The 23,929-nt window shown below is 40.7% G+C and overlaps 1 protein-coding gene across 4 annotated transcripts in view; it reads right to left on the bottom strand.

Annotated features, from left to right (window-relative positions):
* PRKCD (protein kinase C delta) overlaps positions 1-19,245 on the bottom strand; it is a 69,717-nt gene extending 50,472 nt beyond the window's left edge. For 2 of the 4 annotated variants that reach the window (XM_075052735.1, XM_075052738.1), the window contains exon 1: positions 19,125-19,245. The gene's annotated coding sequence lies outside the window, so the exon portion shown is untranslated. The remainder of the gene's footprint in view (positions 1-19,124) is intronic. The other 2 variants (XM_075052737.1, XM_075052736.1) reach the window with 1 other exon arrangement.
* Between the last annotated feature and the right edge of the window lie 4,684 nt (positions 19,246-23,929).

Below are 23,929 nucleotides of genomic sequence, written 5' to 3'. Positions count from 1 at the left end.
GATCATTGGCTCATTTCCAAACAGTAGTTCCTCTTTTGCCAGGAAGCTGAGGGATGGTGCCTTCTGAGAAAACACTGAGCAACTTTTCTGGAAGCTGACTGACACCTGATTGTGTCTATTCCACAATGCATTATTTGAATATCATATAAATATTTCAGTGTAGCATCAAAAAGATAAAGATCCATTCGTATACATGCAGTTTAACCTATGTAAGCACATACTTCTTTCAGATTGCTCCTCTTCCTTTGAAAATACATATTTGAATGATGAGACAGTAAAAAGATATTATAATGCAGAAATAGTTAATAGGTGGTTCCCATGTTCTGTGTACTTATGTATACAATTACAAATTAAGTCATGACCTCTGTTACCCAAATGATTCATTCAAAATAGCAATAATAGCCTCTGACATGTATTACAGGCATGACTGCTAGCAAACTCCATTGAAGTTGCTTAACATCTCTGATTACTAGACATGTTTTCAGTTACTTACAACTATGTCTAATTTTAATCACCACATTGAAGTTCCACAGACTTTGCAGGCTTTCTGCCTCAAAGGGACAGATGAGTTTTTAAGTTTCATCTACAAAACTTCAGCTCTTTATTAGACATAGCTAGAAATCACCTGGAATGTACTTCAGAGACACAGGTATAGTTAAAAACAAAATATGAGATTACTATCTTAAATAGATGACAATCTTCTACTTATCCTATAACAAATTTCCTCCTTTAAAATGAGGATAATTCCATCTCTCAATGACACTGTGAAAATTGTCTGAAAAAACTTGAGTTACTCTAATCACAAACACAATACAAAGGACAAGAAAATTACTGACACTGTCTTCAGAGCAGTTTAAACAAACGAACAAAAAAAAAAAGAAAAAAAGATACAATTCCCACAGAATTAAAGGACAAGAACAACAAAAAATCCCCACATTCCTCCAGCCTTTACACAATTAAAGCAGCTACCACATAACTACAGACTGGCCCAGTTGTAGTTTGCATATTAATCTTCATTTGGGCATTTTCAAACATCTCATAAACTCATTTTTTCTGGAAGATGTGATATACACACAGTGTCTGGAACTGGCACCAGTGGGTCCTTCCAGCATGTCAGGAAATAAAAGGACCTGTTCTACCAAAGGACAGAAGGACATAATTTCTATCCCACTGTATTCCTTGTTCCCAGTGACATTGTTAGGCAATTATCTTCCTTAGTAAGTGGAAATCTGGAAGCTTGCCACTTCAAATAGCTGCATAATAAATGAAATTGTCTGCCAAGAGTACTCACCTGTCATACCTGTCTTTCATACTTGGCAAGGATTTCATTCTGTCTTCTAAAACTCTTGGATATGAGCTGCATCTAACTATGCTTAGGCAAGACAGAAACAGTCACATCATCAGAATATATGGGATTTTTCCTTGAGTACACAAGGTAGTAGATGAGTAATGTGCTAACCCAACAAGTCACCAGGTTTGTCTTTCTTAGGAAGCCCAGTGCAACAATCTACACTCCCTACCTGTTTCTAGCACAGCCTAACCACAAAAAATTAACTCTATTAAGTTAAATTCTATTAACTATTTAACTCAAATAATAAAGAAAAAAAGAAATATTTTGCAGACTCACTGTTTACCTCTTTTCTGATTTTTCTTCAGTAGTATCTTCCCAGACATATGGGTTTTCTTTTAGATAGCCTACAACATTTAAGACCCAGGCTATGGCAAACCTAAGTCACAGTGACCAAGTCCTTCAGGGAGTAGATGCAGTGCTTGCACCTGCCAGGAAATAATAGCTGACAACTGAGCGAAACTGAGAAGAATCCATCTAAATGAGCCTTGTAGCTTGAAAACTTTTCCTGCTTTTCCAGATAAACTGGGCAGAACCGCAGGAGACAAGCTTTCCACATTGTAAATGGAGCAGCAATCAAACTGAACTGCATGATTGTCATTCTCTTAAGCACTGACATTGAAATCAAAAACAATTATTTGAAATAGTGTATGTGGCTCCTGAAAAGTAGGCACAAGCTTCTTGCAACTGCTGTAACTTTATCGCACCTAAATATCCTGAACTTGGACAATAATTAGAATACGAACGACAGAAAACAAGTTGGAGGGCAGACAAGAGAAGAACTCTTAAGTTTCGTACAAAGCATCACCAGGAATCTTTTCCTTGTTCACAGATAAAGAGCCAGCTCAGAGGCAGAAAGCAGAATTATTAAACCTGTGCCTTCATAAAGAAGAGTTTGGATTTAGCAATAAATACAACTTCGCAAAACGAAGTAAAGCTTGTGTACACTTGCACTAATCTAACAGAGACCTTTTTCAATTTGATTCCATAAAAAGTTATATTAGCCAGGACTCAGAATTTTTTCCCTGGTGCTTGTGGAAACAAAAACTAAAACAAAACAAAAAAAATGTAGATCAAAGCATATAGTAAAGCATCAGCCATCAAACTCTGGAGCCATAACAAAGGCTTTATAATCTAAAAAAGATTAATGGTTGCCATTTTAGAGCATTTCTGTGAGTGAGAGATAAATGGGAACATGGTAAAGGTCCAAAATATACCGGCTGAATAAAACCCAATCTGTTACATTTTCCAAGACAACACTCTGCTCTATGAGCTTTATTAGAAAAAGCCTGGTGAGCCTAGCCAATTTTTCCCTGAACAGGAAAACCTCAGCCCTGTATATCAATGGCAAGAAGAGCCAAACAGTGTAACAAAGACCCTTTCAAACATGGGAAAATCTAACTAAAAAGGACAAAACAGCTACTGTGAAAGAACCAAAACTTCTATACCCTAACACATTTCCAAAGGTGGGGTTTTATAGGAATACATGACTTTATTTGTATACCCTTACACTTCACACTAATGTCATATCAGTTCTTTTAAAGTATTTCACTAAATAAAACAAGCGTAAACTATGACAGACTCAAAGTAAAGAACTGTACACACTTGCAGAATTGTTTGATCACAGTTCGGTTGCTCTGAATTTTACACAGAGTATCCACAGCTCTGTTGACTTTGCAAAGCATTTTGAAAGTGAAAAACCTTCAGTTATAAGCAACTTCTGAATGTTAGCTCACTGTACTACCTCCTATATCGCTAGCTACTGAACAAACACCCTTTGGGAAGGTTAATACAAAACTTCAGCAATTAAAAGAAAAATATTTTAGGTTGCTCCTTTGAAGAGATTCAGACAAGCAAACTAATTATTGTGACAGATCCTGGAAACATCTGACTGCAAACTGCAGAGAATTTGACAATAGCACAATGGATTTTGTTCAGAAGAAAAAAAGTGAGGAAAAAACCAAACACTTCCATTCCTTTAGGATGACTGAGAGACTTAATTTGGGGCAAAATACAGTTTACCACATCACATTTTTTCTTCTGGAGTTTTACCATCCATTTCTAAATACACTAGATACAAAAGTTGTACATATTTTCAGAGACCATCAATTTGTTTTTCCTCCAAAATTGGGATACCTGTAAGACCAGCAGTTTCCATATAACAAATTACGGATACAATAAGATAACTTAATGACTGATCTCAGAAATTCATTAAATTGCAGTATACTGCTTCCTGCTACTATTACCACTGGAATTGGTTATTTGTTTTACTAGTGGACTCTCTGGAAATGTTAAGTTTCCTAGGAGCACAAGCAAATAGCTATCAGTCTCTGGAAGGAAAAAAAATAAGACAGAGAATCAAAGTAACCCCGGAAAGTTTCTTAAAATAGATTGTTTTGACTGTTTGCTACTTATGTATCCTATGTATCACAGAAACCAAAAGTCAAGGAAGAGTGCGAGCTGGGCGAAACAGAAACAAAGCTTTCTGGAGTCTTGTGATTTAAAAGGTTTCACTGAAGACCTCCTTTGTATAAAATGTCTTCTAAAGACAAAAGTATTGAACTGCAGCTGGCTTTTCAGCAAAGCACAGAAATAAAAGGCATAGGATAAGAAAGTGGAGCATGGGTATACAAAGTGAAAAAGTGAAAGATGAGTTTGAAACAATTCTGCAAAATATGCTCTATTAAAACTGATGTCACCAGAATATGTCAAGTGAAAATGTCTTTTCAAGTAGAGAATTTGAGGTCTCAAATTAATTTCTCTCTTGCTTAAAGCAATATCAGAACTATGTTTTGCTATTTTCAGATTTTAACAACAAAGGGGTTGGGGGTTCAGGGTTTTTTTCTGGGGGGGACGACACATCCCTTAACAGGTGCAATGGTACTGGTTAAAACAATTGTAGCAGAAGGAAAAAATATTGCCTTCATTAACGTTTAAATCAAATGGGCTGTCTGGCTAAAGTCAGGGAAATTTCACTCTTGAAACACAAGCTTGCAGCATGAAGTATGAATGTGATAGTTTACTTATTTCTATGTCAATGATGGTGCTACTATGCCAGCTAAATTATAAGCATATTGAGATCTTCATGAGAGCATCTACAGCAACAGAAAAACTGGTTTAACTGCTTTCAATCTGTTTTTACTCAAATATTGTTCAAAGTCTGGGGAGCCCAAGTAACTCAAGTCACTAATTCCTTCCTGATACGATGGGCTGTACAGTATTTGAGACCAGGCGAACCAAAGTTTAACAGCAACAGATAAACTCGGTTGTCTTTGCAATAGGGAAAGGTTTGAGGCAGAATGAAGTACATACAGAGGTTTCTGGCTTTTGGTTGGGCTATGAAGTAAACCAGCATTTTGCTTTTCCTGCTGGGTTACTTCTAGCACTGTTAGCTCTGTATGTAACTAACAGGATAAAGTTCCTCTGTGATTGCCTCTTGGGCCCCTTGACATCTCTCATCAGTGCAGCTGCAAGCCCCTTATGCTGCTGTGAGATCCCTTAAGTAACGTGCTAGTCACATCACTGCTGCTGGTTCAGCCCTTTCTACTGACCTATAAAGAATGCAATTGTTTGATTTGCACAGTTGGAACACACAACCAAACATCTTAAAAACTGTTTCAAAGTCAAAGCTTACTTTTTTTTAGCACCTGAAAACTCTGAGCCTGCCCAGAAGAGCAGTGGTGCCGTGCTCCAAAAGGCAAATTCAGAACTTAGACAACTTCAACACATAAATGATGTGGGAACCAGCTTAGAAATATGTTTATCAAATGCATAGTCAGAGCCAACCACCTTCTGGATTCCAGGATCCACAGAAGCTACCAGCCTACTCCCTTGTCTTGGGGAGGACATTGTAACTTACTTGTAGCTCTTACTATCACTCAGCTGCAAGAACAAACGGTTTCACCACAGGTTATTTATGAATGTCATGCACATCTGATGTCACATGGCACTATACATTTGCAAAGAAAAAAAGCAATTTTATGGTTTGAGTTTGTGGGGAGATGCAACTAATGGACATATGGTGCAAAGGTTCTTTAGCCAACATCCTCTACCTCCACTTATCCAACTCAAGTTGAACACAAGAGTGCTAATTCTATATAGCATGGGGGTATTGAGACAAATTTAAGAAAAGATGCTGCAACAGCTAAAGTAATTGCATTGCATATAAAGACTCAGAGGCTGAGAGGACAGGCTTACATCTCCCATTCTTTGATCTACAACTTGTGACTTCAACTTGCAGCTGCACCAAACACGCAACAGGGGCTCCCCATAGCTTCCATCTTCCTGGTTACCATGTTCCTTCTCCAAGGGGAAAAGGTTCTGCTCACTGATAACCAGAATATGCCTTTCTTGAAGTTTATCAGATCAAGCATTCAGAAGATTAAAAACCAGACATTCTGCTTAGTTGGGTGTGAAGATTTGCAAGCTCAGCCAACCATAATCTCAGGTAAACATGAGGACAGTGTGATGTTGCTATTCTGGTTTTCTGCAATTGCTTCCAGAAAGAAGCCGTCAGTATCACAGAATGGGTCCAAGTGATATTGAGTGACAGTCTAACTGAAATCTGTGGAAAGATGAAATGAACCAAAAAAGCTTTCTCAGCTTCTTTTCCAAGATGACAAAACCCTCTCTATTACTCCACTCATTTTCTCCCCATCTTATTAACACACCTGCATGGGCACAAAATATGTGAATTCTTCATGTAAAACCTAACTTCAAGGAAAAGAAATCTCTCAGAAACTTTATAATACATCTTAAAGTCCCAAAGAATGCACACGAAAACTCACGAAGTCTCAAGACTATTTGCTTTTCCCCGACATGGCAGAAACATTCACCTCATTTTTGTTTCAGCCTTGATGCAACATTGTACGTTGTCAATTACATGGAAATTTCTCCAATTTCCAGCAGAGAAGGGCTCAGCCTATGCAAGGCTAGAAGTGGGTGTTGCTTTGCAGCACAGGTGGCTGAGCTCAGCATGGTCAGCCCTATGATGCTGGATGAGAGCTAAGGGAAGTAACCCAGCCGGACAGCTCAGAACTTGCCCTGCGTGAGACGGGGCTGGCAGCAAAGCACACAAGATGACAGCCCACAGTGGGGTCCCCCAACCAGGCACCCACACTCAGGCTATTGCAATAGGAAAAACAAGCAAACAACTGAAGAAAACACAATGTATTACCCATGTTCTTCTGGACAAGCAACAAACAAGCAATTTACCCAACACATTAGGGGTCAAGCAGGAGCAGAACAATTCTGCTATCCAGTACATAAGCACTCTTGTTGTCATCTCTTCGGAGTCCCACATCCAGCTCCAGACACTTCCCCCCACCCCACCCTGCTTCCCTCCATTGCTTCATGCACTGAACACAGATGGTAGATCGAGCTATGCTATGGTATTTATACACAGGCTTTAAAAGACTTACAAAGTATAGAAAACGATGTACTGCAAAGTGTCTTTTTTGTAGCTTTGCAAATTTCCTAACAAATTACTTTGGGAGATTTAATGGTTAAGCAATTCAGTAGGGGTATTAAGCAGACTTTGGAAAATAAGACCCTGATCCGAAGATCATTAAGTATACTCTTCTTTATTTACTTACTGAAACTTCATCCACTGGAACTCCAAATACGAGCTAAAGGACCACAGGAATAATACCAAAAGCACAGACACACAAACAGGCATGTTTTTAAGTTGCCTTTAACTCCTACGTATTAGGAAGCAGGGTGCTTTTAGTAACTAAAGCAAAACAAGGATACATTCTTCCATCTTGGTCTGCCTGGGACACCTTGCCTACAGCAAACGTTTTCAATTACATGAGTCTGGCATCCTTTTTTGTGCTTTTAAGAAGATAAAAAGAAGATATGGCTACCTCTCCTTTGAAGTATTTGAATGCTCATACTACAGCCTCACCACAGTGTCTGAGAAGCGTTAAGAGTACAGCCTAGCTTGGAGAGCTGTTAATTCAAAACAGAGCTGTATAACTCTCATGGTTTGTTTAAAGCAAACAAAGAAAACATTCCTCTGTCAAGACTCGCTCAAAAATTTTTTTTATCTGGACAAGAAATAATGCTAAAATCCTTCCATAGCCCCCAAAATAAGATTTGTTTGTCAATGGGATGAAGTCTTCAAGAAAGTAAAAAAACCTCAAGAATTCAAGCATACCATCACTACGTGTGTGTGTATCAAAACATTTTAAAAGAATTTAGAGCCTTTTCCTCACTGTCTATAGAAGTGTACAGCAATTTTTCCAGCAAATGACAATCCCATAAATGCTAGTTAAATGTAAGGAACTGAAAATAATTTTTTTTTTTCTACTGATCGACTTGCATTACAGTCATCACAGATATTATTATAAAGTCTTGTAACAAAAAAAAAAAAAAAAGAGTAATTTTCTGTTTGACTGTGTCCCTTTGACAAAACTGAATACATACTATGTCATGGCTTTCAGAGTATTTTTAGCTTAAAAAAAGATTTCCATTTTAGGTCATTACAGCCAAAGAGTATTGCTAATAAGTAAAATCAGTTTTGTTATCAACCAGATGAAGCTCAACTCCTTGCTGCTCTTGTAATTAATTTCTCATCATTTATTTCATGTGGCTGGAAGGGGTAGAAAGGTTTCTTCCTGATATCTTTCCATTTAGAGTCCTAAAACATTTTATAAGTTTCAACTATCGATCAAGTTGAACTTTGCTCTAACAGCAGCAGCAGCAGAACTTGTATCCACACAAGTGGCAAATCAGTTTGTAAGTGTTTAGAATGATTGTGTTTACATAAGCTTTTGTATTTAACTGCATCAGTTTAGGAACAGACTTAAAGTAGAACGCCACATATGCTTAGACAAGGCTTAGCTATGATAAGCTGACTAAATTTGGACACAGCAAAACTGCTGAAATGCATTTATAATAATGTTATCCAATTTAACTAAATATATTTTGGCCTAGCTACATAAAATACCTATATAAGAACTCATTTTCTTCAGGGAGAAGATGAGGATTAATTGGTTAATTTAGCTATAATCACATATTATAGAAGATGAACTACTAGTTCATCCCTAGGAAATGAAAAATCATTAAAATAAAAGAATTCTCCAGCTTTTTATGCAGCATCAAGTATTTACCCACAATGTAAACCACTGGGAAGTGCTGGAAAAGCCCTGTCACTGTTTTAACAGCTTGGAAAGAAAACAAAATAGTGAAATCGAGTTCTTCTTAAAGTACATCAAATTATGCTCCATGATCCAAGAACAATTCTCAACCTGACTTTTGGTTTCAGCACTGATATACATGCTTCTTACAATTTTTTAAAAATAGATTTAACCTAATTTCTGCTACATTTAGAAATGCTGTGATTTATACATTAAAAAATATATTTGTATTCCCATAAATAAATACTTCACTTATGTTTTACTTCTAATTATATATTCACTAAATGTACTTTAGTTAAGCAGTACTTGGAATCTAGTATGCTATTTTAATAATATATGCTTGAGACTCAGCAGTGAATAAGATATACACTACCTCCATTAAGAAACGTGTATGAAAGTACTTTTCAGTCAAAATTTGGCCCTTCAAGGAAATATATATTAGGGTTATAATATATATTAAATTTCTAAGAATTAGTATTGGAGACTTCTTGTCAAGATTTGCCTTTTAAAAAGAGAAAGGAATGCTACTACATGTTACATTCAAAATCAAAATACAGGTCTGAGAAGCTGAACACATTGCTGCAAGAAGTTAGCAGTTCCCTCCTTCAGAGTTTTGAAATTAGCCTTACACAATACAAAGCTCTAGTAATGGAAAGATTTGGCTCAGTTATTAACTAGTAAGACAATAAGGAAACAAGCAACAGAACAACACATAAAAAGTAGAGGAGACTGAAACTAAAAGTGGATTTTGGTCACAAGAGGTCCTTTGATTTGTCCTTTTCTCCAGCTAGGAGATGCAATAAAAAAAGAACAGAACTCAACATACGGAGAGAAATTAATAAAGGGCTGGCCTGTTTTGGGTTCTCTTCCCATTCCTTAAATACATATCTATATAAACTTCCAAGCAAATAAACATTTCTCTTTGCTTCAACTGCCACCCACTGGAAAAGAAAAGCAACATTAATTCCAAATTGCAATACCCTAAATAGGTCAGAAAACCAATCTGACATACTAGTACAGATTACATTAAAGCCCTGGGATTGCCTTGAAAATCTTAATGGCACTGCTAGAAATAAGCAAGCTTGCAAATTAAACTGAAACAGAAGACAGAATACAGCAACAAACCAGAGCTCCACTTCCTCTCCCTGCCCCTGCCCCAGCCCCAGCTGGTGGGCCTTTGCATTGTATTGCAAAAGTTTTGGAGAGGAGCTGGAGTTCATAAGGATGAAGTGAGAGTAACCGGGCTGGCAGCATCCGTCTGACAAACATGGTGCAACAAGGACGAGCAACATTGCATAGCCTAGCAGTTCTCATCGCTCTGCGCCGTGCTGCTCCTGCTGCACTCCAGGTCTATCTCTGCACTCATATTGCTGCTCTCTCTCCCACTCACTCTTGCCAACAGTAATCCATCAACTTCCTTGCTTAAATGGAAGCTTCAGCATTCCAGCTTTCCCTCATTGTCAACACCTGTATTCCCTTCAATGGACACATGGGGTGTCCGTGGTGCAGGAAGTTGGTGGTGCAGATCCAATAACTTAATCTTTTAAGTAATAAAGCAATGTGGAAAGGCTTGCTGAAAAAACACTATAGGCTGCAACAGAGCATTATCATCCACTTCAGATGAAACTTGTTCTAACTTTAGATAAAATAAACATATACTTACACCAAAAGTGCTTAACTAAGATAGTAATATGAGGTATTTGCATGCAAAAGCATGCACGTCAGATGCAATGATAGCAGCATAACAGCATGTTGCACAAATGCAACAAAACTCACCCTTAACTGGAACAGACCATCCTGCAGACACGGAATTCTGGTGAACCTGCACTGAGGCTGTGATGGCTCAGCCAGGGAAGTCAGCAATCACAGCTGAGACCACTGGGCAAGGAAACCCGAATGATACAGACATGCCTTGACTTCCTGGAGAAAAAACCCAACCTTTATTAAAACGACACCAAATGAATTGGGACAATTAGATTCCAGGGAAACTTCCATATTTAAGATATTCTCAAGTGTACATGTGATGAAGCAAGTTTTGCCAACAGAATAGCTGCTCTGCAATTATGGATGAGCTGAGAGGTATAAATTGATTGCAGATTCCCTCACTGTAAGGGTCTAAGGAAACTGGAGGAAGGGAAAAAAAGCCTAAGAACCTAATACAAGCCTTGTGGGGATTAAGAGAGACCTATAAATCCTTTGGTCCAAATCACATGTTTCTCCAAAAAGACCTGTAAGAAAAAAAACTATCAGGAAAAAATATCTGGCAATATCCCCTCATGAAACTTCTCTTCTGCTGTTGTAAAGGTGAGGAGTGGAACAACTTCAATGGACTTGTACAACAAGAGATGCTTCTTTCACAGGGCAGTCAGGGCCAAGATACCTGCCAAAGTTGTAATGCTGCTTTAAGCTGTATCTTCCTGCTCTCTAGTTCCCTGACAGGATTTTTTCTAGGCAGGACACAAGCGCTGTTTACTGACCCCTGGTTTTCCCTGTCCTTCCCTAACCATTGTGCTAGGTTTGAAGGAGCTAGGTAACTGGGGATGCTGGAGTCTCCTTTTTAGCTGAGAGAATGGCAGAAGACATGTTCAAGTGCTGACAGCTCACTGCATTCAGATCAAAGCAAAACTGGATGCATTTTAGCTCTCAAATTACCTGGAAGAGTTTAGGTCCATATCAAGAAGCACTTGCCACTGGGATGCTGCTTCTTAGATAAATTTGTCAAACAGAAATCATGTCAGTTCTTGTCAGTTATCGAGGAACACAAGCAAATGTAATATGAAAGAGCTCGCACGATTTCCTGACAGACAAATCTGCTCTGGATATTTGGCAACTGGCATCCCCAATTCATTCATTAGTAAGAATATTTGAGTTCAGTGAAGGTCACAGTCATCAGCCACCAGGCACATAAGGAAACAGCTAAACTCTTGAGCAATTCACAGCTCAGCATGAACACAGCATTAACGGACCAGCACACTTGATGTGAAGAAATGTAATCATCATTGCTCAGTGAGTGCAAGAACCAGACTATTAAAAAAAAAAAAGTTTATTTAAAAAAACCCAAACCAGCTATCAATACTGAAAGCATCTATGATCAAATTACTCCTTCACCTGCAGAGATATTTATATGACTGAGGGTTTCAGATCGATTTTTTTTATTTAATCTATAAAAGGAACAGAGTTTGTTATCAAAATGAAAGATCCTGGCAGCACCTACTTGATGCAAGACAGCCATCTGTGCTCTCTCTTACAGGAATATACATTAAATACATTTTTTAAAATAAGCAAGAATAAATCCTACTTTCACAAGAGATTTCCAGTAAAATATTTTGACACACAACTGTGTTCTTTAGCAAATAAAGTATTTTCTCCAGTTCAACAGGCACTAACTAAAATCAGTAACAGGCACTAAAAACCAGTACCGCTAAAATCAGTAAGGTACAAAATACTCATTTTGGTTACATAGTCATGCCAGCAAAATGCAGTCACCCGGAGGCTTTACAAAACATATCATAAAAATCTTGAGATAAAATGTACAGGGCAGTCAGTCTCATATTTCAAACATGACAGCCTTTCAAAGTTATTGCACTATGTCTTTTCATCTTAATTTTCCTTGAGAATACAAGTTAAGAGTATATAATGGGCCCTACTTGCTATTGGCTAGATTGTATCTTCCTACCAAATTTTCACACAGAGGGCTTTTTGAAAAGAAGGGACTGTTTCTTTTAAGAAAGAAATACAAGATTCCTCTTTTGTTCAAACAAGAATTAAATACAGTCTCCTCCTAGAAAAGCATAGTTCAGCCATCGAACAATGTGTTAGCAATAGCTTGGCTACACTGCCTTTGTACTCAATGGGGAATTTCCCGGAGAAAGGCAGACTGCAGAAGCCAAGCTTAACCTTGAGTTTGGCTGCTAGACATTTTTGATCACCTTTTCAAGCATCTATCTACATGTTCAAGCATCTAAATCTTAAAAAAATCTGGCTATAAGTTAAAAAAGCAAAGCTTTACTATCAGAAAGACAAATCTGGTATCACAACCAGGAATCCTTCTTCCCTTAAGCTGTTCCTCATATTGAATATTGATACACTCAATGCACTGAAGTAAATTAGATATCATTGGTATGATGAGGAACAAAGTGGTACTGACTAAACACTCAGATTTCACGAGCTCCTTAGGCAGAAAAAACATGGCAAAGCTTAAACTGCACTTCCTCAAGAAACCAGAGAATATGATAAAGAATCAAATATACAAACAAGGATTTTATTAGATCTCTAATAAATAAGTGTGGATAAAAAAAAATTTTTCAAACACTCAGAAAGTAACTTGACACTCGAGTGCTAAAAAAACATGCAGTTTTCTCTCTCTGTCATCTCATCATTACAAACTTGTCACACAGCAAACAACTAGACTAAACCAACGCAGGTCTAGGCTTTTGGCTCCAAATCAGTAGCATGCATGACTTCATAGCTCAGGGGTGTGGAAAAAAGCTGAGGCTGAAGTTCAGATTTACTGCATATGTTTCAAGATAGTATTTCTAGTGGGTAACCAGACGTAAACCAAGTCTATAAATACTTAAATCATTTAAGAGACTGCAAAAGACTAAATATAATGCAAATCAAAGCCACTCATGCACAAATGTAGATCCCATTTTAGAGCTTTTCAGCCATCCAGGAGATGAGAAACAAGATACAAATTCAGATAACTCAGACAACTCCTCTGAGCCCAGTGAGGTGGAAAGGACTTCAGCCCACATGCATCTCTTCAGAAAAGAGGGGCACCCTTACTAAGCTGTTTGGTAAGAGCTTGTTTTAGTAGGGTGTCTTTGCCACAGACACATTCGATGCCTACTGTAATGATACCTTGATCTATTAACCAGTCTCCTAGGAGCTATCCCAACTCCACTCTCACTACCAATGGGTAAAAGTGAAACCACTTGGTTACACTTCAACCAAATGGGACCATAGTTTGTTGAATATCTATTTTGTTCTCAAAAGTGAGTAGCATCTTGGAATTCAAAATAATCTTGTTCTGGTGCATACAGAGAGGTGCTGGTTTTTTGTGGGTTTTTTTGATAAGTTTGATGGTTGGTTGATAAAATGGGAGGAGATGGCAAGCACATACCCACCTCCCTTAGCAGTCAGGCAAGTATCATACAAGGCTTAAAAGCTTAATGTGCATCAGTTTCATGAAGTTATCCATGATAGTCACTCTCAGGCTTTATGGATCATCATTATTATCATATGAATACCAACTATGCTTAAATATCCTTAAATAAACTTTTCCAGATAGAGTATTACATTCAATGGCAAAGAAATTACCAGGAAACATATTAATTTCAGTAAGAGGATACCACAAATTGTTCTGCGGTGTTACGGGCTTTCTTAGCTTGAGAAATATTTTTAAAGAATTGATGTTATGGCCCGCCTCTTTGAATTGCAACTATTGTACATCTATGCTGCATCACTTCCATCTTCTAGTCAGAAACTATCAAATCTATCATCAATCAGAAAAAAGCAACAGCTAATTTAACAGGTTCAAAACATAACTTACTTCATGGATGTCAGGGCACCTTTCTGCCACTGAAAGGTAGACATAATTTTCCACTTGCATAAATTTGAATTAAAAAAAAAAGGCCAACAGAAGATAATCTTAAACACACAGATATACACATCAGCTTTCCATTCTCTGTATCAGTGTTACTTGTAATAATAAGAGTCTGGTCTAGATCAGACCAGAAATAAATCTTGCACCAAGGACAGATCTGTGAGGTCACCAGTACTCCTGTGCTAGATGTCTCATTTTTCTACCTTTCCTGGTGTCTCTGGTAACAGGAGCAGCACACTGGTGCAGCTTCCAGTCATAAAGGCAGTATGTATAATCTAGGTGACCCTATAGAGCTAGAGGCAGTACACTACTTCCTAGAGCAGACTTTTGCAAAATTACTCAAATATCATAAAAAGCAAATGTGGTAGCTCTGGCTTAGAGAGGTAATGCCCCTTGAAGAAAGTGTAAAAACTCTCTTACAGGTAGAAATAACTGCCTTTTAAATGAGAATGTAACAAGCCATTTCAACGTTATTTTACCAAGGCTGTAAAGAGCTCTCCCAGGCTCACCTCTGTAAACTGCATCTTTGCAAAGCACAGCCACAGGGTGCAGAATGATTACTTTTAATGTGCTACCCAAATAGCTCCGAATGGGCACGGGTAGCTTTCCCCATTTCCCTATTCCTGCTCGTTGTCCCTTGGCTCCACAGATTGCTCTACAGAACCAAATTCTGCACTCAGATTATGCAGGTAAAGGAATATTCAGAGACAGATTACAAATCTTGCCATGGAGCAAGGAAAACAGTTAAAAAAAACTATTGGAACACAAACTCTTTTGGTGCTTTTTAGGCAGCCTTTGGACAGAAACTGATAACCAGGGTGGAAAAGCTCCACTTAATGCAAGGATAATTCCAGAGTAAAAAAAAATCGCATAACCTTTCTCATCAGTGGATGATTAACAGAGGAATTTGGTTCCTAATGAAGTCAGCCAGCCCCCAGACTCCACTGGTAAATCCCTTCTTGTCATCTTTCATATTCAGCTCTGATTCATCTGCAAGAAACATTTCAATCCCTAGCCTATTCCTTTTTTCCTCCATTCTTTTTACAGTAGGTTAAGTATATACTTCATAAATGCAATGAAGGGGATGGTGGACTATAGGTACATAACACATTGGGACTGCATCATGAAGAGACACACCTGCGTTAGCTTTAGGGAACTTAAATACCTGTGTCAATGAACCCAATACAGGCACATACCTCAGTGCTGGCTAACACCTGTAAAGTATTTACACTGTACAGTCCACACTGAGGCTTGTGCCACTGCAGCTTCACTCTAGATTAGCTGGGCTGAAGTGAACTTTGATACATCCACATGTGCTACAGTCTCGCCTCCAGCCACAGTGCAGCTGCAGAGTGAGAGATGATGAAGGGGCTCCTCTTTTCGGGAGCAGCAGCCAGAGCTGAGCTCAGGCAACACATCCACAGGGCAGAGGATCTATGCCTCTGCACAGAGGCAGGGTGACAGTGAAGTCCTTCAAAGGGAAACAAGGATGGATGGTTAATTTAAACTATTAGGCCTTGAAGTACTCAATTTGACAGAAACTTTAATTGTAATGACTGTGGCTTTTAGACATCAAAAGAGACTCAGAGGCCTGAAAGCTTCTATGCTTTTCCCAGGAAATCAGTTATTTTAATAAAAGATAACATCTTTCCAGGTTTTCTTCTTATTTTCTTGATCCATATATATAGCATCAAATAGCCAAGTTCTCGTTGAGAGATTCTTCTAAAGAGTTCTCTTCAACAAAACTAGCTACAAAATTTCCTAAGTTTTCTAGTCTAGAAGTACTTTCTAGTTTAAAAAGAATTCTTTCTTTACAGAGTATCTTTTCAACTATGCTGTGTGATCAAAAAGTCAAAATTATTATGCTATTTCACTGTTCCATTCAATAAGAAAATTATGACCCTACTGTATAATTATGCCTAATGAAAAGGTGGGTTATAATTAATGAAATACAAACTGGAAAAATTTATGAGAATGAGGTCTTGTCCAGTGAGAACAATACAAGAATCTTCCTAATCAATTATCTCACACACATTCACCGAATAGAATTACCTTACAATGTACTGATGAACCACACGTACATCATACCTGTGTAACAGAATATAGTTTTCTGTACATTTCTATCAGCCACTGAGTGGCAGCAACTCCTTCATGCCTAAATCTGAATTACAAGATGTAGGATGAAAATTTGAAAGTATTGCTCTTACTTCTTTTATGCTACCTCTAAATTCTTTGGGAGGGAGTGTTGATCTGCTCGAGGGTAGAAAGGGTCTACAGAGGGATCTGGCCAGGCTGGATCGATGGGCCGAGGCCAATTGTATGAGGTTCAACAAGGCCAAGTGCCGGGTCCTGCACTTTGGTCTCAACAGCCCCATGCAGTGCTACAGACTTGGGGAAGAGTGGCTGGAAAGCTGCCTGGTAGAAAAAGACCTGGGCATGCTGGTTGACAGCCGGCTAAATACGAGCCAGCAGTGTGCCCAGGTGGCCAAGAAGGCCAATGGCACCCTGGCCTGTATCAGAAATAGTGTGGCCAGCAGGAGCAGGGAGGTGATTGTTCCCCTGTACTCGGCACTGGTGAGGCTGCACCTCGAGTCCTGTGTTCAGTTTTGGGCCCCTCACTACAGGAAAGACATTGAGGTGCTGGAGTGTGTCCAGAGAAGGGCAACCAAGTTGGTGAGGGGCCTGGAGCACAAGTCTTATGAGGAGCGGCTGAGGGAGCTGGGGGTGTTTAGTCTGGAGAAGAGGAGGCTGAGGGGAGACCTTATCGCTCTCTACAACTACCTGAAAGGGGCTTGTAGTGAGGTGGGTGCTGGTCTCTTCTGTCAGGTGGCTGGAGATAGGATGAGAGGAAATGGCCTCAAGCTGCGGCAGGAGGTTTAGACTGGATATTAGGAACAATTTCTTTACTGAAAGGGTTGTCAGGCATTGGAACAGGCTGCCCAGGGAAGTGGTGGAGTCACCATCCCTGGAGGTATTCAAAAAGCATGTAGACAAGGCACTTCAGAACATGGTTTAGTGGGCATGGTTGATGGCTGGACTTGATGATCTTAAAGGTCTTTTCCAATCTAAATGATTTTATGATTTTTTTTCTGTTTAGCATTACATACAACCATACAAATAATGTCTAGTGAAATACCTTATGTGTTTCAATTATTACACTGTCAAAGTTTCAAAAGTTATGTACTTCATTCTGATAATCATATTTCCTTAGAAGTTTTCTATATTCAATTTTACAAAAAGATAACTTTGAGTAAAAATATGTGGATCAAGGAAATTGAAAATGCCAGCATTTAATCTTTTCTAAAACTAAAGCATAGACCTGTATTTTATTACAAAACCCAAGATAAGGGTGAGTAACAAACAAAAAATCTAAATCTATGTTTTGCAGCCTTATGTTTGCTTCTTTCCTCAGGATTTGCAGGTTCCTATGGTAGTGTCTTGGGGTGACTGAAATCTACCAGTCCAAAGACAAATATCTAATTCTTTAATACAGCCATTTTCAGGAACTAAAATAGACAGGAAATGCTGCAGATATACTTTTAAAAACATATGTTTATGAATTACTGCTTAATGACTTAAGAAACACTTCATAGCCTCTTGTTCAGAAAGCTATAGGTTATAGCTTCCTATTTGATAAGTACAATGCTGCATGGCATTATTTGATAGATGGAAAGCCGAAGAGGTTATTTGCCGGCTTACTATATTGTTAATAGACTAATGACTGTATGAGGCCAAGGCCCAAATAAGATTTAAAAGAAACTAAACACAAAAGTGCATCCCAGGTTTTGACACAGACTATTTGTAGAGATGTTAAATGTTGTAATTCAGGCTTTAAACAAGTCTCTAAAACTAGGAAAAGACTTAGCATGAGAACCAATTATCCCACACCTGTCTTCTCTGCAGATTCAATTCTGTCCTCAGAAACATCCAACTGTCAAGAGACGGGATACACAGCAATATCATCCTTGCACATAAATCTCCTGCAAGAGCTCCTAGGTCCAGATTAACACTCTGCTCTGCGCTACTTGAATAATCTAGAAGTGAAGTGGTGCAACAGTCAGAGCCCACGAGTAAACAGACGTTAGATGTAACCACTGAATGCCATAATCCAATTATTTTAATATTTCCTACCCTAATGCACACGGGGAATTCTCTAGCAATGAACTGAAAATTGGTTTTCAAGAGATGCACGCCTGGCATGTACACAAAAGCAACAGGCATTCCTGCTCCTTCATTTCTTATTGTCTGTCGCCATTCAGCTGGAAACCTGACCATTTAAAAGAGCGTGCATTTTATCTGCTTCAAACTCACTGTCGTACAGGAGACAGAAACAGAGTATCAACCGGCTAGGTGGGGGAAAAAAGAAAAGGAAAAAAAAGTTGATGTTATCAAACTTGGCATTTCTGCTACGGGAACACTCCCTGTTTCTGTCAAGAACCACACGGATCTCGTTACCTCCTCACACGGGGCGCGATCCTCTCCCTGCCGCGGTGCCTGCCAGTCCCTCCGGCCGGAGGCTGACAGACCTTCCCCGCTCAAGGTCGCGCTTCCCCGCGGACCGAACGAGCCGGCCCCATCCCGCGCAACCCCGAGCTCGGCGACAGGGAGGTTTCGGTGGACAAACTCCGCGGCGGGGGCTCAGCCGGCCGCCGGGGACTCCCGCCGCAGCCCCTCACCCCCGGGGCGCGGAGCCCAACATGGAGGCGCGCCTGAGGAGGAAGCCCCGCAGCAGCCGGCGCCCCGGTGCCGGAGGCAGCCCCGCCGACTCCCGTCCCGCAGCCCCGCCGGGAGGCGCCGCCCGGCCCGGCCCGCCCCTCACGCCCGACCCGCCGGGACACACGCCGGAGCGGCGGGCTGAGCCCGGAGGCGGCCGGGCCGGGCGCCCCCTCTCCCCGCCGGGAGCCCCACGGAAGCCGGCCGGGCCGAAGGGAGCCGGAGCCCGTGTCGCTTCCTCATTCACCCCACACCAGGCGGGGCAGGAACTGCGGAGCGGAGGGAGCCCCCCGCGCCGGGGCCAGGTACCGGCACTCACCCGCTTCCAGGGAGTCGTCGGGGGCCGCGGCCACCGCCGAGTTTCGGGCGCTGTCCTGAGAGAGAGCGAGAGAATGAGGGAGGGAGGGAGGAAGGGAGAGAGGGAGGGAGGGAGCGAGTGGGTCCCCGCCACAGCCCGGCCCGGCCCGGCCCGGCCCGGCGCTCCCCGCCCCGCGCTCCGCCCACGGGGCGCAGCTGCGGGCCGCGCGCTCACCTGCTGCCGCCGCCGCCGCCGCCGCCCGCGCGCCGCCGGCCCCGCCCCGGAGGTGCTGTGGGAGGCGGCGGCGGCGGCGGCAGCGCCGCCCGCGCACCCTGAGGAGAGGCGGCGGCGGCGATCGGTCCCTCAGCCGCCCGGGTCCCTCAGCCGCCCGGCGCGGCCCCTTCACCTCCCTTTTTTTTTTCTCCCCCTCCTCTTCTCTCGTCGGAGGCGGCGTGTGGAAACGCCTCAGCCCGCGCCTCCGCGGCGGCCCGGAGAGCCCCGGGCTAGCCGGGCGCCAGCGCGGCGTCTGCCGTACCTTGGCGGGCGGTTTGGGCTGAAGGGCCCCCGCCGCTCCCTGGCGCGGCGCCGAGGTGGGGAGGCCGTGGCCGCAGTAGTGTTGGGACTGCGGGGGCCGGGCCGTGTTTGAGACGAAGAAACTTTTTTTTTTTTTCAGGGTTGGTTTTTGGGGGGGCGGGGGTGGTTTTTGGCTTTTTTTTTTTTTTTTTTTCGGTTCACTGGTTGCAGAGATGCGAAGAGCATCTGGGTTTGAGGAGTCGGAGCTCGGCGGGTGAGGCGGTGCTCAGAGTGTGCCTCTGTCTGGTGGGGAGCGGCACTCGGGTTTCCTCACCCGTTTGCCATACTTTCTCTTAGAGGCTTTTATTTAAAATGTTCTTCCGTAGCTTAAAAGCCACGGATGTTGTTTTAATAATAGGGCCAAAGCTGAGTAGGAGGTAGCTCTGTGAGCACTGCCATCACCTCAGCGACTTTACCACAGGGATGGCCTTTACTGATGTGCCCAAAGTTAGAGGCCTTCATAGGGTATTCAGCATCTCGGCCAGGGCTTTCCCCCAGTTTGTACTCTGCTCTGAGTAATGAGGCTTCTTTTTTCTTGAAGCCTTTGGTACTGCAATCGCCAGTGTTAAAATGAGATGTTTCAGGGGTGGGTTGCAGCACAGGACTGTGTGAAGTGTAAGAACCGGAGAAAACACCGCCATGCTCCTGTAAGAATCCAAAGCAGACCTTTGTCATAATTTTTTAACTCGTACAGGTCAGGTGTAACTACTCTCGTGTTTTCATCTTAAATGATCTCATTCTGCCCTAGCTGAAAACAGTGATGAAACTGCCAGTGGTTTTTTGTACCTCTGTGATGCTGTGTTAACTGTGGGTGTTTCTCCAGGCAGGTGCTAGGCTGTGGTGTGCAGCTGAGGGTGTCGGAGTATTGCTGGGGGCTGTGACCCAGCTGTTGGGTGGCTGCAGAGTCATCTCTAAGAAGTCAAATTCCACCTGTTTACTGTTCAGCTTCTTTCCAGAGCATTTAACTTGATATTCATAAGGTAACATGGAAGTTCCTCGGTTGTTCTGTCTGACATCAAATCTGACAGGCTATAATGTGTATATAAATCAGCCTTGTCAATAGTTTATTTACATATGGAGAGTTTAATTTGAAGTAACTTACTTCAAAACTGCCATCAGCTGAGAGTTCTAGTGGATATAATGATAATCACAGTTTGGATGAAAGCAGTGGAGTTGTCTTGGTTCATTTCCTTTTTACTTCTGCTGCAAATTAAACTATGTAGTATTTTGTACAGATACATGTTCTTATGTATGTTTAAGTGTGATTTTTTTTAATTGGAAAATGTAAATAATATTTTCATGCTTTGGGACAGAATATCATCTGATTAACTGTAACGCTATAATAAATTGCACGAGGACTCTCATTTAAAATTATGTAGAATGCTGTTACACTGAAATCTGAGGAACTTTGTATGCATGAACAGTTCTTGAATGTTGTATTAGAAAAGCAAAACTAAAACTAGTTTGAATGAGAGGGGAAAAAGCAGAAGCTAGCTGTGGCCAAGCAGTTTTCCTCATTTCAATACTTCCAGTGAAGTTGGGCAAAACAGAAAGTGCTTTAAAATGCATTTCATTTAATTTCATGTTCTTTGGGTATTTAATGGAGTGTAAGTGGTCAGAGAGAGTCCATTTTGGCTTGTGACCTTACCATATAGTGTTGCAGCAAGCCATTTGTTAACTACAGTTGCATTTCAATTTAGAGTATCACTTTAGTCCAAGTCTTTCTGAAACAAATAGTCTTTTCTTGTTTGGATTGTGAAAATTCTGCAAGGCCTAAAGAGGTTTGCATCTTATGTCTTTGTTGAGTCAATGGGTTCAAGTTGAATTACGACTGAGTAAAGATGTAAAAATTTGATCCACAGGAAATAAAGTGGAGGATCTTATCAACTAATACAGAAATCTGGCTTTAGGAATTTGAAGTGTTTTCTGGTACTGAGATTTTCTTGCTGACTGATTATTTTCTGTAATTTTGCTTTTAAAACTCAGCAGTGCAAAATGTATGATAATGCTCTTACAGTTGGAGATTGTCTTTCATCAGAATAGATTCTAATGCAGCTAAGAAGGCTTTATTAACACATTTTACAGGCAGTGGAGTTGAGAAGGGGATGAAAATCTGGTCTTACTGAACAGCCTTTAGTAGTGCTCTGTGTCAGCTTCTAGCTAAATGGTAAGGCATGCTGGATTTAATTGAGATTACAGGGTAACTATTGGAAAACAAAAGGTCAATCACAAAAACAGGGATGTGGAGAGGCACAGGGGGTGTGGGCATTACTGTCTGTGATCCATTTTTCTGAAATGTGCCTTTAGATACTTTGCTTTAAACCAGCTCGAGACTGCTTTCTTTTTACATTTCATCTCTTGGGTAGCTGCATAGACAGCCCAATACCTCCCAAACCCATGGTAAAGCACTGCTTTGGTACAGGAAGACTTTGGGGAGGAGATAAATACCAAGGCCTCCTGCAGCTGGATTTTTCTCTTAATTTTCCCATGCAGAAAACCTGCTTTGCCTGGGACCACTTAATTTTTGCCATATGACATGAAGTCGGGGTGATGTGACATGATGTGACTTCGAGCCCTTTCACGTCCATAGCTTTAAGACAAAAAAATGAGAGAGAAAACTTTCTGCAGCAAATGTAAGTGAAAAATTTGTGGTGGAAGTTAAGAACTTATTCCCCGAAGATTTCAGAGCTAGACTGGTACAAAACAATTTTCCAAAAGTGTGTAATCACCTTTTGTGAGCTGAACTGCTATATCTACAGTGCCTGTTACTTTGAGCAAACAAACCTGGTTTTAATTCTGATGGCAGATACTTCATTTATGCAAAGATGATTACTTATGCAGAAGTGTCATTTCAGAACAGAAAACGACTGTGGCAGTTATTGCCAAGTTCTTTTTCACAGCCCTGCTTTGTAATAAGACATCATTGGTCTCTCTTTCCCAAGCCTAACCACCAAATGCCTTCTCTCATTTCCTCTTTTCTGATAGTAGTGGGGGTGTGAAAAGAAGAGTCTGGTGGCGATGGGAGTTTCCACCCACTACCTTCTACATGGGTCTGTGGTCTACTGTGTAGATTCACTTTTTGAAAAGTTTTGAACATTGTGTTGTCATTTATTCAGCTTTTCCTTAAGGTTGAGGTCAAAGGCTTGCATTCTTTATAATGTTTTTCCTCCAGTTTTCCATACTTTTCTCCTTGAAGGACATGAGCTCTTTATGGATTAGCAATTACTTAGATACTGAATTTCATCGTATGAAGGTCTGGCTGCCATATACATTTGAACTGATGTCCAAGCAAAATGGAAATTAGCGTTCCTTTTCTGAAGCCTTGCAACTTTAGAGATTCTTTTGATAATGATATTAATTATCTTTGCAGTTTTATTTGACTAAGGAAGGGTTTTTTCTTTGTGTTAGTCAGCATGCCATTTATTGTGACTTGCAGCTGAGTCCATCTTTCCTACTTTTTAAGGGTTTGCTTCTGTGCATGTTGCATGTGAGCAAGCTGCTGTGCCTGTGTAGAGCTGTAACTGGGTCAGGAAACTATCTGCAGGTGAGACACTGTGGTTAGGCACTACATCTAGGAGGAGCTATCATCTATTTAAATGTATTGTGTTTTAGAACTTGCAGTTGCATAATGTTCTGTGCTTAGTAGAGTTTAAATAAAATTATGGATTTATTTTGTTTTTCCTGAAGGATGAGATGTGTAAGTTAGTCAACAGTTTGGGGGAAGATTCTGATGTCAGATGCAAGTGTGCAAATCTCTACATATTTGTATAGCAACTTACTGCAGAGTGGTTTTTGTTATCAGATATGAGTCTTAAGAATTTGAGATTAAAACTGAGATATTCTTTATGTCCCAACCACTCTGCAGTTTTGCTCATTTGAAGGAACTTTTATTTATGATTCACTTATAAACCAGGCAAGAAAATAGTTTCCTGACAGTTTTGCTGAGATGCCTGCCTAGATCATTGCCAGTTCTTGTGGTGCTTGATGTTTTTAAAGCCCTACTCCCTCGAGAAAGTAATTACATTAAAATCTTGGGCACATTTTCCTATTTCTTATATAAAATCTATTTTACATGTTTGTGTAGAAGATTTGCAGATGTAATCTCTGAGTTCCTAAAAGATTGAAAATCTGGGCTACACATAAAAGGAACCCCAAAACCTCTCAAGGTCTTACAAATACCCCCCTGCTCCCTCCTTTCGTTGAGGGTAGGAAACCGATTCCCACATTTTGAACATTTGAGACTGTGGTAGACT

This window comes from Buteo buteo, chromosome 21, assembly GCF_964188355.1.
Source record: "Buteo buteo chromosome 21, bButBut1.hap1.1, whole genome shotgun sequence".
NCBI lineage: Eukaryota > Metazoa > Chordata > Aves > Accipitriformes > Accipitridae > Buteo > Buteo buteo.
This window is presented reverse-complemented; position numbering and strand designations above follow the sequence as displayed.